This window comes from Arvicanthis niloticus, chromosome 4 (assembly GCF_011762505.2).
Source record: "Arvicanthis niloticus isolate mArvNil1 chromosome 4, mArvNil1.pat.X, whole genome shotgun sequence".
Taxonomy (NCBI): Eukaryota; Metazoa; Chordata; class Mammalia; order Rodentia; family Muridae; genus Arvicanthis; species Arvicanthis niloticus.
Window position 1 is genome coordinate 6,045,073 of NC_047661.1, and position 17,153 is coordinate 6,062,225.

Here is a 17,153-nt window from a genome sequence, read left to right on the forward strand (position 1 = left end):
TCATTGGTTACAAGCAATGAATATTCTTCCAGAGGGCCTAGGTTTAATTGCCAGCACCCATGTGATAGCTCAGAATTGTAAGTCCAATTTCAGGGTATCTAATGTTCTCTTCTGATCTCAATGGGCACCAGACATACATATATGGGGGTGCACAGACATACATGCAGGCAAAACATCCATGTACACAATATAATAAAATAAATGAATAAAAAATAAAATAAATGTTTATTTGGGCTTATGGTTTGTGGGTGGAGTCCACTGTGGCGGAGTGCACGGGAGTCAGGGCAGCTTACAGCTGTGGAGTGGAGCAGGAGGCTGTTTATCTGTATCTCTGTCGGGAAGCAGAGGTGGACAGGAAGCCTGCTGAGCCTTAAATGTGACACCTCTCCCTTTTCAGAGATCCATTTCCTCCAGCTTGCCCCCACATCCTAAGGCTTTATACCTGTCTATAACAACCCTGACAGATGGGAGACAGGTGTTCAAGAATAGTAGCCTGTGGGGGGCATTTTAGATTCAAAAGAAGAGTTCTTAATATGGCATCGTTATTGGAGGTGATGTGTTAACCTTGAGATTTGTGAAAGCAAAACCAATTCCACAGTTTTGAATCAAATTTGAAGCAAGCTTTAATTAAATACTGATAAGGATAAACTCTGGTGGTCCATTCTCTGGAATCCCAGCAAGTGGTGACAAATCATACGGACTTCTGAGAACAAAACCATATGGCTACCGAATTTCCTATGTGGCTTTGTTATTTTCCAAGAAGTATAACTTGCAAGATTCTAGGAAGTTACCTGGTCCTTGGGTAGGTGGAGCATACAGGTTGCTTAGACTCTTACAGGTGGAGGGTGGAAATGAAATGGTTAGGGGTGTGCTCTTGGTTGCTATACCGTACTTTGGCCCCTTATACTCCCTTTTTGTTCTTCCTGGCCACAATGTTTCCAGCTGTTCCACTCTGCCTTCCTGGCCATGCTGGGCTGAACTACCCAAATAGGCCAAAATGTTACCTGTGGTCAAGATCTGGACTAGGTGTGTACAGGTCCCTGCCTCTAATTGAAGGGACTGAAATCAGGGCTCCCACAGATTCGTAAAAGTAGTAAGGTAACTATTTAAAAGCAAAGCCATTGTACAGATCTGATAAAAGAAACACTGCTAGGACTGACACATGATGCATGAGGGATTGTTCTCAAGGTTTCCATGTTACAGCCTGGGGTCTTTTGTGGGGCATAAAATAAGGAGGAGCTGGTTGCTAGGGGCTATACTTGGAGTGTTTCTCTATTTCAATTGATAAGTAATATATTCATTTTTCTACTGTCCACGTCTCTTCATAATGCATCTGGGTTTAATCATGTGCACATCCAATTGAGTATAGGTGTAAGAGGTAAATAGGGAAGTCTCCAAAAGATCGATTGAGAACAGAGTTTGCTTTACTGCCCCCGCATCCAGAAGCAGTTAAGGGAAAATCAGTCTTTCCATTCTTTGTTCCATACACTGGAAATATATTTGAATAGAAACTGTCTAAATTAGTGGCAGAGGAACTTAGTTCAGAGAGGAGTGTGTATGTAGCCATGTATGTGTAGGCTCATGGTGGAGAATTTCCCTAGGCATGGAGAAGATCCTGCGTTAGAAGCAGTAGAAGCTTCTACCAGTAGAAGCACCCACACTCATACTCAGACACATATACTCCACAACACACAGAGGAAATAGAGTCAGGGGACAAAGTCAGACAAAAAGGAGAGAGAGGGAAAGAGAGAGAGAGAGAGAGAGAGAGAGAGAGAGAGACAGAGACAGAGACAGAGACAGAGACAGAGACAGACAGACAGAGAACTTACAGGAAGACAGACAAGAGACAGAATAAGAATTGCATAAATGATCTCCCTTAATGCAAACTAATCACATACAAAAACGTAGATTATATCTCATTTCCAAGTAATGTTATTCTTGCTTTTTAACTTTTCTTTATGTGATGGACTCCTGTCATGAACAGGGTATTTTGTTTGTTTTGTTTTCAACTTGACACAAGCTACAGTTATCTGGGAAAAGAAGGAAACTCAACTGAGAAAATGCTATACCATTTCTTTTCAGACGTAGCTTCTGTACTCATGTGTAAGATGGAATGGGGCTGGAGAGATGGTTACGAGCAGTAACTGAAGAGCAATTAAGAGGATGTTTTGTTCTTGTAGAGGACCTCTTCCAGCACCCACATGGCAGCCTGGAACCCCAGTTCCCTGAGGATCCAGAGCCGCCTTCTGACTTCTGTGGGCACCAGCCATGCACATGATGCCTGTACACATATGCAGGCAAAACAGTCTCATACACATAAAATAAAATTGCTATTATTTTTCAATGGCTAGTATATATTTTTCTGGTATTATTTAATATTGTAATCTTACAAGGCTGTTTCTACAACTCTAGACTTTGTTTTTTGTTATTTTTACTTTTAGATACATTTCATTATTTTATTTTTATATTGATTTATTTAATGTGTATGATCTTTTACCTGTATATATATTTATCTGTGCATCATGTACATGACTAGCGCTTGCAGAGGTCAGAAGATGGATATGGAATTAAATGGAACTAGTCCCCTGGAGCTAAAGTACAGACAGTTGTGAGTCGAACCTGGGTCTTCTGAAGTAGCAAGTGCTTCTCAGTCACTAAGCCATATCCCAGCTCCTTGTGTTTTTCAGGCAAGATCTCACTTTGTAGCTCAGACTATCCTCAAACTCAGTCTTCGTACCTGTTTCCCTTGTCCTGGGACTCTATGTTCACACCACTGAATTCTGATCTGTTTTTATTAATGGCTATACAATGGCCCAAAGCCTGTAGAACTATCATGACTTACTCAAATGATCCACTAAGTTTTTTCTCATTACCTTATTGTTGTTTTTATTAATTTTTGTGGTTCTCAGATTGAACCCCCACCTCATCTCGCAAGGAAAGCACTCTACCACTGAGCAGCCCGTTCATCCTTGCTGAGGCAGTTCTTGCTCTTTCTTAAACTTTCTGCACAGCCCAGGCTGGCTTGGAACTTATAGTCTTCTGCCTAGCCTTTTGTATTAAATGGGGTTTCCTAAAGGAACAGAACTGATAGAATGTATACGTTAAAGGGAGATTTATTAGACTGACTTGCTGGATGTGGTCTGAGTAGTCTAACAATAGCTGTCTCAAGATGGAAAGTCTGAGAATCCAGTAGTTGTTCAGCCCACAAGGCTGGATGACTCAGTCCCAAGTTGGTGAAGGAGTCCTGAAGGATTCCTGGGGAGCTGCTGGTCTTCAATCTATGTTGCAATCCTGATGAAGTTGGGTTTAATATTGGCTGCAGCAGTAGGAGAGGTGAACTTGCTGGTGAGAGTGAGGAAAAGCAAACAGAAAGTTTCTTTCTTCCATGTCCTTTTACGTGGGTGGCCACCAGAAGGTGTGGCCCAGACCATAGTGAGTCATCCCAGTACAAATGATAACAATAAAAAATAACGAATGGTCAGGAAAATCCCTCACAGGAGTGTCAAGCAGCTTGGGCTTTAGCTGATTATAGATGTAGTCATGTTGACAGCCACAATTAGCCAAAACATTTCCTTATGTGTATATTAAAATCATGCACCATGATATCAGTAATGCTCTATTACTGATATGAGTTCATTATATTTAGCTTTTGTTATGATGGTAGTTTGAATGAGAATGTGTCTAATAGGCTCATATTTGAATGGTTGATCCATAGTTGGGATCTGTTTGGGGATGGATTAGGAGGCGTGTCCTTGGAGGAAGTGTATTCCTGGGGAAGGGTTTTGAGAGTTTCAAGACAAAAAAAAAAAAAAAAAAAAAAAAAAAAAAGAAAGGAAAAAAAGGAAAAAAAAAAAGCTGGGCGGTGGTGGCGCACGTCTTTAATCCCAGCACTTGGGAGGCAGAGCCAGGCAGATTTCTGAGTTCGAGGCCAGACTGGTCTACAGAGTGAGTTCCAGGACAGCCAGGGCTATACAGAGAAACCCTGTCTCGAAAAACCAAAAGAGAAAGAGAGAGAGAGAGAGAGTTTCAAAGAGTTTCAAGAGCCCACTCCAGGTCCAATCTCATGCTTCCTGCCTGTGGATCAAAAATGTAAACTCTCAAGGTACTGCCTCACCATGCCTGTCTGCTGCCATACTCCTCACTATGATAGTTATGGACTGACCCTCTGAAGCTAAGCAAGCAACCAAGTAAACGCTTTCTTTTATAAGTTTCTGTCTTAATTAGGGTTTTACTGCTGTGAACAGACACCATGACCAAGGCAGCTCTTACAAGGACAACATTTAATTGGGGCTAGCTTAGAAGTTGAGAGGTTCAGTCCATTAACATCAAGGCAGGAACATGGGAGCATCCAGGCAAGCATGGCACAGGAGGAGCAGAAAGTTCTATATCGTCATCGGAAGGTTGCTAAGAGAATAGTGGCTTCCAGGCAGCTAGAATGAGCTTTTCCCCCCCTTTCTTTGCCATACTCTTTTTATTTGTTTAGTCCCAAAAAAGTAATTACATACTCATTGTGCACTATAGCACACCTACCCTGTCCTGGTGACGTTCACAGTTCATGACAGATGTGGGTGTGTATAGTATGTTATGGATGGTTTTAAAAAGATATTTTCACAAAGTGCCACATATAAAACATAATGATCAAATTGACTAAAGAACAAAGACAAGATCCTTGAGAAAGTTGGAGCCAAGTCCTTTTTTTAATCATTCCTTTAGTTTACATCTCAAATGATATCCCACTTCTGAGTTACTCCTCCACAAATACCACATTCCACCCCATCTCCCTCCTCCCCTTTGCCTATATGAGGGTGCTCCTCCACCCACTCACCCACTCCCACCTCACTGCTCTAGCATCCCCCTACACTGGGGCATCAAACCTCCACAGGACCAAGAGCCTCCCCTCCCACTGATGTCAAATATGACATTCTCTGCTACATATGTAACTGGAGCCATGGATCCCTCCCTGTACACTAAACTCCTTGGTTAGTGGTCTAGATTCTGGGAGTGCTGGGTGGTCTGGCCAGCTGACTTGGTTCTTCCAGTGGGGTTCCAATCCTCCTTTGTGGAGTCAAACCTTTTTTGAATATTTTATTTACATTTCAGATGTTATCCCCTTTCCCCATTTCCCCCCTCCCCACACCCAGGAGCCCCCTATCCAATCCTCCCTCCTCCTGCTTCTATGAGGTTGTGCCCCCACCCACCCACTCCCACCTCCCCACCCTCGAATTCTTCCACACTGGGGCATCCATCCTTCACTGGACTTCCTCTCCCACCTATGCCCTACAAGGCATCCTCCCCTACATATACAGTTGGAGCCATGGGTCCCTCCTTATGTGCTCCCAGGATGGTGGTTTAGACCATGGGAGTTCTGGTTGGTTGGTATTGTTGCTCTCCCCATGGGGCCCGCAAACCCTTTCAGCTCCTTCAGTCTTCTCTCTAACTCCTCCATTGGGAACCCCTTGATCAGTTCAATGCTTAGGTGTGAGCATCTGCCTCTGAATATTTCAGGCTCTGGCAGACCTCTAGGAGGAGGAGACAGCTATATCAGGCTCCTGTCAGTCAGTATGCACTTCCTGCCATCCACATCAGTGTCTACCTTTGGTGACTGTACATGGGATGGATACCCAGGTGGAATGGTCTCCAGACGGCCTCTCCTTCAGTTTCTATCCCACACTTTGTCTCCATATTTGCTCCCTTGAGTATTTTGTTACTCCTTCTAAGAAGGACCAAAGCACCCACACTTGGTCTTCCTTCTTCATGAGCTTCATGTGGTCTGTAAGTTGAATCTTGGGTAGTTCAAGCTTCTGGGCTAATATCCAATTATCAGTGTGTGTATACCATGTGTGTTCTTTTGTGACTGGGTTACCTCACTCAGGATGATATTTTCTAGTTCCATCCATTTACCTAAGAATTTCTCCAATTCATTGTTTTTAATAGCTGAGTAATACTCCATTGTGTAAATGTACCACATTGTCTGCATCTTTTCCTTTGTTGAAGGACATCTGGGTTCTTTCCAGCTTCTGGCTATTATAAATAAGGCTGCTATGAACATAGTGGAGCACATGTCCTTGTTATATGTTGGAGCATCGTCTGGGTATATGCCCAGGAGTGGTATAGCTGGGTCCTCAGGTAATGCTATGTCCAATTTTCTGAGGAAGCACCAGACTGATTTCCAGAGTGGTTGTACAAGCTTGCAATCCCATCAACAATGGAAGAGTGTTCCTCTTTCTCCACATCCTTGCCAGCATCTGCTGTCACCTGAGTTTTTGATCTTGACCATTCTGACTGGTTTGAGGTAGAATCTCAGGCTTGTTTTGACTTGCATTTCCCTGATGACTAATGATGTTGAACATTTCTTTAGGTGCTTCTCAGCCATTTGAGTTTCCTCAGTTGAGAATTCTTTGTTTAGCTCTGTACCCCATTTTTAATAGGGTTATTTGGTTGTCTGGAGTCTAATTTCTTGAGTTTTTTTTGTATATATTGGATATTAGCCCTCTATGGGATGGAGGATTGGTAAAGATTTTTTCCCAATCTGTTGGTTGCCGTTTTGTCCTATTGACAGTGTCCTTGGCCTTACAGAAGCTTTGCAATTTTATGAGGTCCCATTTGTCAATTCTTGATCTTAGAGCATACGTCATTGGTGTTCTGTTCAAGAACTTTTCCCCTGTGCCCAGGTATTCGAGGGTCTTCCCCACCTTCTCTTCTATTAGTTTCAGTGTATCTGGTTTTATGTGAAGGTCCTTTATCCACTTGGATTTGAGCTTTGTACAAGGAGATAAGAATGGATGGATTTGCATTCTTTTACATACTGACCTTCAGTTGAACCAGCTCCATTTGCTGAAAATGCTGTTCTTTTTCCACTGGATGGTTTTAGCTCCTTTGTCAAAGATCAAGTGACCATAAGTGTATGGGTTGATTTTTGGGTCTTCAATTCTATTCCACTGATTTTCCTGTCTGTCTCTGTACCAATACCATGCATTTTTTTTTAAGTACAGCTTGAGGTCAGGGGTTGTGATTCCTCCAGTAGTTTTTTTTATTGTTGAGAATAGTTTTTGTGCCAGGCAGTGGTGGTGCATGCCTTTAATCCCAGTACTTGGGAGGCAGAGCCAGGCAGATTTCTGAGTTTGAGGCCAGCCTGGTCTACAGAGTGAGTTCCAGGACAGCCAGGACTACACAGAGAAACCCTGTCTTGAACAAAACAAAACAAAAACAAAACAAAACAAAAAAAAAAAGAGAATAGTTTTTGCTATCCTGGGTTTTTTGTTATTCCAAATGAATTTGAGAATTTTTCTAAGTCTGTGAAGAATTAAGTTGGGATTTTAATGGGAATTGCATTGAATCTGTAGATTGCTTTTGGCAGGATGACCATTTTTACTATATTAATCCTGCCAATCCATGAGCATGGGAGGTCTTTCCATCTTCTGAGATCTTCTTAGATTTCTTTCTTCAGAGACTTGAAGTTCTTGTCATATAGATCTTTCACTTGCTTGGCTAGATTCACACCAAGATATTTTATATTATTTGTGACTATTGTGAAGGGTGTCATTTTCCTATGATGATGGTCAAAGGAAGTCATTACAGGAGCTCAAGCACGGCAAGACCTTGGAGGCAGGAGCTGATGTAGGGTGCTGCTTACTGGCTTGGCTCCCATAGCTTGCTCTGCATGGTTTCTTATGGAGCACAGGATTAGCAGCCCTGGAATGGTACCACCCACCAAGGACTGTGCCCTACCCCACTTATCACTAATTGAGAAAAATGCCTTACAGCTGGATCTTACAATTATTTTTCTCAACTGAGGCTTCTTCTGCTCTGATAACTCTAGTTTGTGTCAGGTTGACATAAAACCAGCCAGTATAGTAGTCAGGTATGAATGTTGAATTTCTAATTCTGTAAGTATATCACAATAATGTAAGATTAGGGAACACTGGGTGAGGAAACACCGGAACTTTCTTTCTACCTCTTGGCACTTTTCTGTAAAGCTAAAATATTTTTTCTTTCTTTCAAAAAGCAAAGCTTAAAAGCTCAAAAGCATAGCGACTGCAGGTCTTTCTTCTAGGTTAATTCCTGGCTGGATGTATTTCAAACCCTCTTTTTCCTTCACCAGGGTTTGGTACCAGGCACCATGTTGATAGGTTCATTGTGTCACAGTATTGAGATGGCACACAGCTGGGTCACAATTCTTAGAAATGATTCCATTATTGGGGGAAACAATAATTTGGGATGAAACTGCTCAGGTTAAGTCATTGCTCTTTCATCTAGATTGTCAGAAAGTCCAGGGTCACTTCAGGGCATTTGAGGATAGAGCAAGGTGGGAAGGAAGGGGAGTTGTAAAGAAAAAACAAAGCCATCTCCAACTGATGGGTGCTATCAGATACCCTTCTTCTCAAACACAGACAATCACACAGGCCTGTGTGGTGTCACGCAGCTGGGAGTCACCTGTGGGACACACAGCTGGTGATCAGATATCCTGAAACAACTATTACCTTAGCAGTAAATCCTACAACTGTTTCAGAAGCAGTGGTCCTTTGGTAGGAATGGTTGCCCTGGTCTGTGGTCCCCATCAGTTCAATTCAGCAGCTTTTCATCAACCGTCCAACTGTGCACTCCTCCCTGAACTGTTCTCTCAGGCCTCCCTCCCCCATTCTTGCTCACGGTCTGTCAGACTCTTTTGTACTTACATTATAACACTTGTCACGTATGTTAACCTTGTTTTGATCTCCTTGCTATAGGGTATAGGATCACTCAGGGTGTGGTTCAAAGCCAAAAAAAAAAAAAAAAAAAAAAAAAAAAAAAAAAAGAAAATCTTTGTACTGTCATAGAAGGCTCCCAACAGGCGGTTGTTGAGTAACTGAATTGAAGCTCTTGAGGAAATACAAAGCAGTAGTCAGGAGGAATTTAGGCCATCGGAGCAAGAACACCAGCGCTCCAATGTCCGCCCAGCGATGTGGGAATGAGAGGGTAAGAGAGAAGACTAAGTAGCAACTGCCGCTGCCCATCTCCGGCCCCAACTCTCCCACCTTTGTCCAGATTGTTCTGGACATAGGTTTTCCAGTGGAATAAGCTGCCCTTCAACTCTGGATCCTCCAGCCTCCAACTTGAAACTGCTGCGGTTACATGCATGAGCCGCCACGCCCAGCTAGGAGCGGCCTCTTGAAATACTGATAGGCTTTCCCTCCATATTCATGTTTTATCGCACCCACACACATTACCGTGCTGCATATAGCTAACTTGACACAGACTGATCATATTTTCATTAGCAGGTTATTTGAAATCTAGAACAGCCCTTCATTAAGAAGTATGCGCACCAATTAAGCAGACTTTGAGGTGCGGTAACTGACGGCAGGAAAAGAAAGTCTTCACTCCCTCTGAGCAGCGCCTTACACTCCTCCAGGACATACTTGCAGGATGTGAGGCCTGAAACAGAGATCGCCCTGGCAGACACAAGTCCCCACAGAGCGTGGGGATGAGAACGGCTTGACACAGGCAGGTTAAAGACTCAGCTCCTTTCAGAGGGCACACACTTGAGACTCCACTCGGAATGTGGGTCTTCCTACACCCTGAAGGGGCGAAGTTTACCAACAAAAGTATCCCGGGCAGACGCAGCAAGACAAAGCGCGGCACACGAGAAAACACACGCCCCTTACTGGACCCCGCGCGTGCGCACAGAGACCGGGAAAGGTAGCCGGCCTTGCCCGGGAGCAGACACGCCTTCGGCCCGCCTCTCCTGAGCCCGCCCCTCGGCCGCAGCGAGCCGCTCACTGGCCAGCCTGGGCCGGGCCAGGGGCGGGGATTGGCTGATTGGCATAAGGTCCCGGGACAGCCAATCTGGAAGGCTGAGTAGCTGGGAAGGTGAGGGCTGCTGCGCAGCTGAGAGGTGAGTGGGTGCCGGGACGTGGAAAAGCGGTTGGCGAGGTGGGCAATGGCTACCACCCGGAGCTGGACGGCGGCGGGAGGCCGCGGTGGGGACTAGGGAGGGGACAGGGCGCGGCGTAGGAGGCCGGCGAGCGGGAGGGAGGCCGCGGGAGCCCGGAGCGGAGAGCAGCCCTCCAGCTCGCCCGCGCCTGGCCTGCTGAGCTCCGCCGGCCGCCGGCCTGGCTCCCATCCCCCCTCGCTGGGTCCCGGCTGGGGCGCGGAGCGGGGCGGCCCAGGGCGTTCAACCTGTTCACCTGGCCCCACGTTCCTGTCCTTTTCGGCTGGCAGCCCTGAACTTTCTAGCCGTGCGCAGTTTGCGTGTAGCCTGAGTACGGGGACTTTGAGATCCGCAGTCAAACTAACCAAACCTTGCTTTCCCACTGATGGTTTGTTGTCTGATTGGTCTGATGTAACCTCTGTTGGCAGTCCCTTCGTTTTGTGCTTGAGGATGGTCAATACAAGTTCTGATCCTCCTCCCCACAACTCCCAAGTGCAGGATTTAAATCTTGCTTCACCACACTTAGAAAAAAAAAAATTAAGGAGTATTTCAGGATACTTGGGAATTTAGCTTAGACTTTTTTGTTTTGTTTCGTTTTGAGTTGTGTTCCTTACTCCAGGCTGGGGTGGAATGCTCTATGTAGATTAGGTTGAGCAGCCTAGAACCTAGGTCAACCTCCTGCCCCAGTCACCACGCCCAACTCCATGAATAATCTTTTTGTAGAATCCAGTCACAATTAATGGCTTAGACTTCCACTTCCAGCACTAGTTTCTTCTTTTTTGATATAGGGTCTTGCTGTGTATTCCAGGCTAGCCACTTTGTTGGCTAGACTGGCCTCAAATGTTTTTACTACCTTATTTATTTATTTATTTATTTATTTTTGGTTTTTCTAGACAGGGTTTCTTTGTGTAGCCCTGGCTGTCCTGGAACTCACTTTGTAGACCAGGCTGGCTTTGAACTCAGAAATCTGCCTGCCTCTGCCTCCCAAGTGCTGGGATTCAAGGTGTGCACCACCACTGCCCTGCACTAATTGTTAAAATATAAAAGACAGTAAGAAAATTAAGTCAAACTAGGAAATACAATGAGACAGTGACGTAAGTTGTAAATTTTCGATATAACTGGGATTTTTTAACTTTAAGGTTTTTTTAGACGGGGTCTGACTTTGTAGTCAGACCACAACCAGGACTACTACTCTGTGAGTTTGAGGCCAGCCTGGACTACAAAGTGTTCCAGGACAGACAGGGTTATACAGAAACACCACAACCCCCCCCCCCCCCCCAAAAAAAAAAGTTTTGTGGCACACACCTAATCCCAGTACTTGGGTAACAGAGGCAGGTGGATGTCTTTGAGTTCCAGACTAGCCTGGTTTGTTTAGTGAGTTCCAGGCCAGCCAAGGCTATATAGTAAAACTTAGTCTTAAAAAGATCAAGCTTTAAGTTACTTTACAAATGAGATTACTATAGTAAATGCTCATTTAATATATAATGGCAATATACTGGGGAGTTGAAGCAGGAAGATGATGATAAGTTCAGGCAGCCTGGGTTATAGAATGAGAGAACCTGTCTCAAGAAGCCGAGGAGGAAAACAAAAACAAAAAACCCAGAGAATGTATTCTATCCTGTTTGAAAAGTTACAGCAATACAGGAGTTTGTAAATGCAAAAACAATTTTTTAAAACAGGAAGATGTCATTGTAGGCTGACTGTGGCCTACAAGCTACCAGGAGCCACTTGTTTCCAATCACAAAACCGGGCTGCATGCATGTACACAACCATGATCATGAGAAAACCAATCCCCATGCTGTCTGCTGACTTAAAAGTTAAAAATTATTTTAAAAGAGAAGGTAATAGAAATGGGTTTGCCATTATATACAACCAAGTTTTGACTATAAAGTGCTTATAAGCTAAGAAAAGTCTCTGTCACAATGTGCTGTTAACTCTGTACCAACACCCTAATCTTTAAATTGAAATGCAAGTCTAGTAACTGAAGTGGAAACTTAAGGGTTCTTTAGAAAGTTGGTTGAATGGTGTTTTGCTGGGGCAAGCACATGAAGGAACATTTAGCTGAAGTGGACATAGGTGAAAGGATGTTCTGCTAAAGCAAGCATGTGAAAGGACATGGGATGAAGGATTCTTTGCTAATGACATGCATGTATTGATCCACCTTACATTGTGTAGTTGAGCTGCATTTGTCAGACTCTAGCGAGAAACGCTCTGTAAAACTTCTGGTGGTGTGTTGCAGTTTCTTGCTGCTTCAGTGGAATCAGCTGATTGTCAGAGTGATGTCAGCTGAGATGGATGCACATGCTCAGGCAAGACCCGTGGAGGACACATGATGTTTGGAGGACTTGATGGACAGTGATGGAGGTTGAGCTAGGCTTGCTTATAGAGCTAGGGGTGCAATGCTTGTGGGTACTCTCTTGTAACTCCAGATGTAAGTGGTAGGAAGCTCTCTTCTGGTCTCTAACCATACATACATCTTTTTTTTGTTGTTGTTTTTGCCACTTGCTGTGTAGAAAAGGCTTGCCTGGAACTCAAAGGGGTCCACTTGCCTCTCCCAAGTGCTGAGATTACTAGGGTGCTCCATCAGTATACTGTATATTGGCAAATACAAGTATATTGGCTAAATAAAATAAGTCTTAACAGATAACCAAGCTGGTCATGTAGCCTAGACTAACTAATAATTCCATGTAGCTTATGGGATCTTCCTCAGACACCAATGCAGCATCATCGTCAGCCTTCTTAGGTCATTAAAACAACAACAGGGATCTGCAGACAGGGCTTCGCAGCTGCTCCTTCTTGTGTAAGAGCTCTTCTTTGTTCCTAGCACCTACACGATGGCTTATATCTCTCTGTCACTTCAGTTCCAGGGGATCCAATGTTTTCTGGCTTTTGGCCAGGTATGTGGTACATATACATGCAGGCAAAATAGTTATATACATAAAAATTAAACAACAAACAAAAGACAAAAGTCAGACTCTGTTGAGGAAAAGATCAGCAGACTTTTGGAATATAGGGACAAAAGCATAGGAAGACTCATTCATTCTCAAACAGCAAACTTTCAACTAATCAGTTGTTGTTACTTAATTATTCCAGGTTTTACCTTAGTGTTTGACACCAGAATGTGGATTGTCTTTGATGCAAGGAGTTAGTATGTATTGTTTAGTGTTCTAAAAATAGATTCTAATTTCTGTTTATTCTCATTCACTCTTGGTTCTCTCTCTAACTGCTTGCTTACAATGTATGTTAGAGTAGCCTAGTTAAATAGCCTGTATACCATCATCACAAAATTTCTAGGAAAAAGTATATTTAGCTCTACATGTGTATCCATACACAAATGTACAACCAATTTAAGCTTATCCCCAAATAACTTACAAATAAATGGGATTCAGACTATGGTTGTTTTATTTGGCTTTGACAGTTACTGGGTCATAACCCCTAATCTACTCTTCAAACTCCATGCCTGGCTACCTCCCCAGTGGTATACCCCAGATACCCCAGATACTTCAGATACTTACTGTCTGTCCTGGCCATGTGCTCATGGTTTCTCTCCCTTCAGAGTAGCTTGCTCCTCCTCTTCGTCTCACCTCCTGGTCTCTCTTCCTCCAGCCAGGTGACTCTAAACCCAGCTACCTCTAATACCTCCAGTAACTGGCTGTAACCAATTTTATGTAACCAATAGTTTTAATCAAGGAACAAGGTTTGCACAACAAAAGTTTGTAAACAGGAGAGCTTCAGGTATAGAGCGTAGCATTATACTATGCAGCAACAGACCAAGCCTCAACAGCAACATTGGAAACAATCTGCAGCCTGTTTTAATTCGATTTCTCTGATCCCTGTAACCTTGTAAAATGGTGGGCATAGTGGCCTGCACTTATAATCTCAGCTCCTGGGAGATAGACAGGAGGATTCTGGGGGCTCACAGGCCACCTATCCTAGGCAGTTGGTTAGCCCAGGCCCATGAGAAACCCTGCCTCAAACAACAAAGCTAGTGAGGGATGAGAACTGCATTTGTCTGTAGTCATAAGCATAAATAATTTAGAATGTAGTTCATGGTGTAGGATTATGCTGGCTTAATAAAGTGGGTGTAGGTTCTCTAAGATCCACCACTTCACCAGCCCTGGATAGTTGGCTAGGTTTCTAGTAACATTCATGATTTCTCTTTATGAGTGGATCTTACATCCAATAAGAGAGCTATTGGTGACTGCTAAGGTAATCCCTCTTGTATCATAAGGTTATCTTGCCACACTGGTTCTGTTTTGTGGTTCATACCTCATAGCTGGGTAAGATGGTTGGTTGCTTTTCTCCTTAGGAAGCTGGTATGGCATCTTGTGTGGGATTAAATGTATGCCACCACTACCTGGCTAGCACGTTGTATTTATATATTTAAGCATACATATATGTATGATATATATATATATATATATATATATATATATATATATATGGTATTAGTCATGCAGGGTTCTCTAGAGGAACAGACTGATAGTGCATATATCTGAGTTTATTGGAGTAGCTGTGATCCCATTAGTCCAACAATCACTATCTCCTTATAAAAGCATCAAGGACCTGTTCAGTCCTTGAGACTGGATGTCTCAGCAGCCCCTAGAGAGGTACCAGTCTTTTTAGTTTACATTGGAATCCCAAAGAAGTTGTAACACCAGTGAAGGAATAATACAAGAGCAACAGAACAGTGAGAGTGAGCGCAACAGGCAAAAAAGTTTTCTTCTATATCTTTATGTAGGCTGCCACCAGAAGGTATGGCCCATTTAGGCTATGTCTTAGGGTTTTACTGCTGTGAACAGACACTATGACCAAGGTACCTCTTATAAGGACAACATTTAATTGAGGCTGGCTTACAGGATCAGAGGTTCAGTCTATTATCAAGGTGGGAACATGGCGGCATCCAGGCAGGCATGGTACAAGAGGAGCTGAGAGTTCTACCTCCTCATCTGAAGGTTGCTAGCAGAATACTGACTTCTAAGAAGCTAGGATGAGGGTCTTAGGATAGGTGTGTCATGCCCAGAGTGACATACCTACTTCAACAAGACCATAACTCCAAATAGTGCCACTCCCTGGGCCAAGCATATTCAAACCATGACAGGGTGGGTCTCCACCTCGAATGACCAACTGAGAAAATACCTCATGGTGTACCCAGCTGCCTGGGTTCTAATTGATTCCACTTATATTCAGGTTGACAAGAGTAGCTATCACACAAACACTTAAATTTATATACATGCACATATATGTGTATGTATAAATGTATCAGTGCTATGGGGAAAAACCCAAGCTGGATGGAAATTAGCCATCGCATGAAGCATAACATACATTAATATGTAAGTCTATCAAAAAACATACATTCATGTAATAGACACCCAAGTTAGGAAAAGAAAGTTTGCACAGAAAACACTGATGACCCTCTCCCAACTATTAATTACCCAGATTGAATCAGAGGTAGGCACCATAACTCCTTTCAGTGTTTCAGTGTTTTGTCTTCCATTTTATGATTCTCTGTAGGAAATGTGCTGATGTCTTTCTTTTATTCCTGATAGTGCTAATGTATTTCTCTATTTTCTTAATGAATTTCATCAGAGCACTGTATTTTTACAATTAATAGACTCTTCAAAGAACCAACTTTTTCATTTATTATTTGCTTTTGTTTTTATATATCTCCCAGCTGGACATGAACTCACAATCCTCTTGCTTCTACCTCTGAGGTGCAGAAATGAAAGGAATTTGCTTCTATGCCTGCTAAACCAGCTCTTGACTTGGTTATCCTTCACATTCTTAATAGGTCTCTGATAGTGTCATTTTATTTTTTCTTTTTCCACCTCATTTACTTGTCCTAAGTAAGAGGAGAGTTTGTTTGAATATTACCTAACTCATAGAAGCAAAAGTCATATAAACATATATATGTGTATGTGTGTAAATGTATTTATGCTTGTATATATATGTATGTGAGTGTGGGTCTCCCTGTCTAATCCAAGCTGGTCTTGAACTCTTCTTTTTCTTTTTAATTGTTTTTATTACATTTTTCTTTTCCATTGTGTGGGTCCTGGGAATCCAATGTGGGTCTTTAGGCATGACAACAGGCACCTCTACCCCTAAGCCATCTTGTTTCTGTTTCCTTGAACTCTTGATTCCCCTGCCTCACCCTCCCACACACTGGGATTAGAGGTAGGCCAGTATATGTGTCTTGATAGCCAGTTAACAGTTGAACAACTACTATATACTGTCCTAAAGGCTGAGCTGTAGTATCTATCCAAATAGATGAAGTCAAATGAACAAGAAACACAGTTTGGGCATTTAATGATTTTAATATGCCAATGTACAGAGAAATATATGCACAGGAGGGTCTTTATTTATTTATTTATTTATTTATTTGCTTTTCAAGACACAGTTTCTCAGAGTAGGCCTGGCTGTCTTGGAACTGTGTAGAGCAGGCTGGCCTTGAGCTCAGGGTCCACCCACCTCTGCCTTTGGTGTGCTGGGACTAAAGGCATGTGCCCAGCTGCACAGGAGGGTCTGGATTCTGGTTGACCAGGAAGGACTTCTTAGAGGAAGTGTAGCTAAACTGAAGCAGTGCATTAGTGAGACCTAAGTTAGGATAGGAGATAGTGGTAAGTAAAATGTTGACTGCAGGTTGAAAGTTGAAGAGCATTGAAACTTTGGAGTTACCTTAATGACTGTCACCATGTAGACTGTGAATGATGTGGAGGACAACAGAGAACTGACCAGATCATAACAAACTAGGGTAACAGTGCATGGGAGGAGGGAATACCTGTCTTTTTACAATTTTGGAGGTTTCTATGAATAAAGACAACAAGATGGTTTCTGGTGAAGACAACATGATTATGTAAAATGAAAGAAAAATAACTGGTGATATAGATGTGATTTTCTCAAGTAAGAACATATAGACAACAAATTTCGGAGGAAAGTTTCAAGTTCAGTTTAGATTTTGTCTTAAATGCAGATGGGAGAAACTAGGAAATAGTGATGGACATATTAAGGGTGAAGGGAAGATGGTTGCTATCTATGCAGGATGTTTTTGGTGTTGTAAGAAGTGACAGGGTGAAGGAGACCAAGGATTTGTTTGGGATGAGGGACAAGAGAGACCAAGGGTACAGTAAATGCTGTGCAGATGCAAGTGACTATGTGGCAGGGCACTGCTCGCGCTTTACTCGGCTTACGTATCACCGTGTTGTTTCATTTGCTGAGAAATGGAGGAGGAAGATGGATTTAAGAGATA

General features: G+C 43.0%; 1 protein-coding gene across 1 annotated transcript in view; it reads left to right on the forward strand.

Annotated features, from left to right (window-relative positions):
* Positions 1-8,876: 8,876 nt before the first annotated feature.
* The window catches only part of Mtfr1 (mitochondrial fission regulator 1), a 34,012-nt gene continuing 25,735 nt past the window's right edge, over positions 8,877-17,153 (forward strand). The window contains exon 1 of the mRNA XM_034500993.2: positions 8,877-9,871. The gene's annotated coding sequence lies outside the window, so the exon portion shown is untranslated. The remainder of the gene's footprint in view (positions 9,872-17,153) is intronic.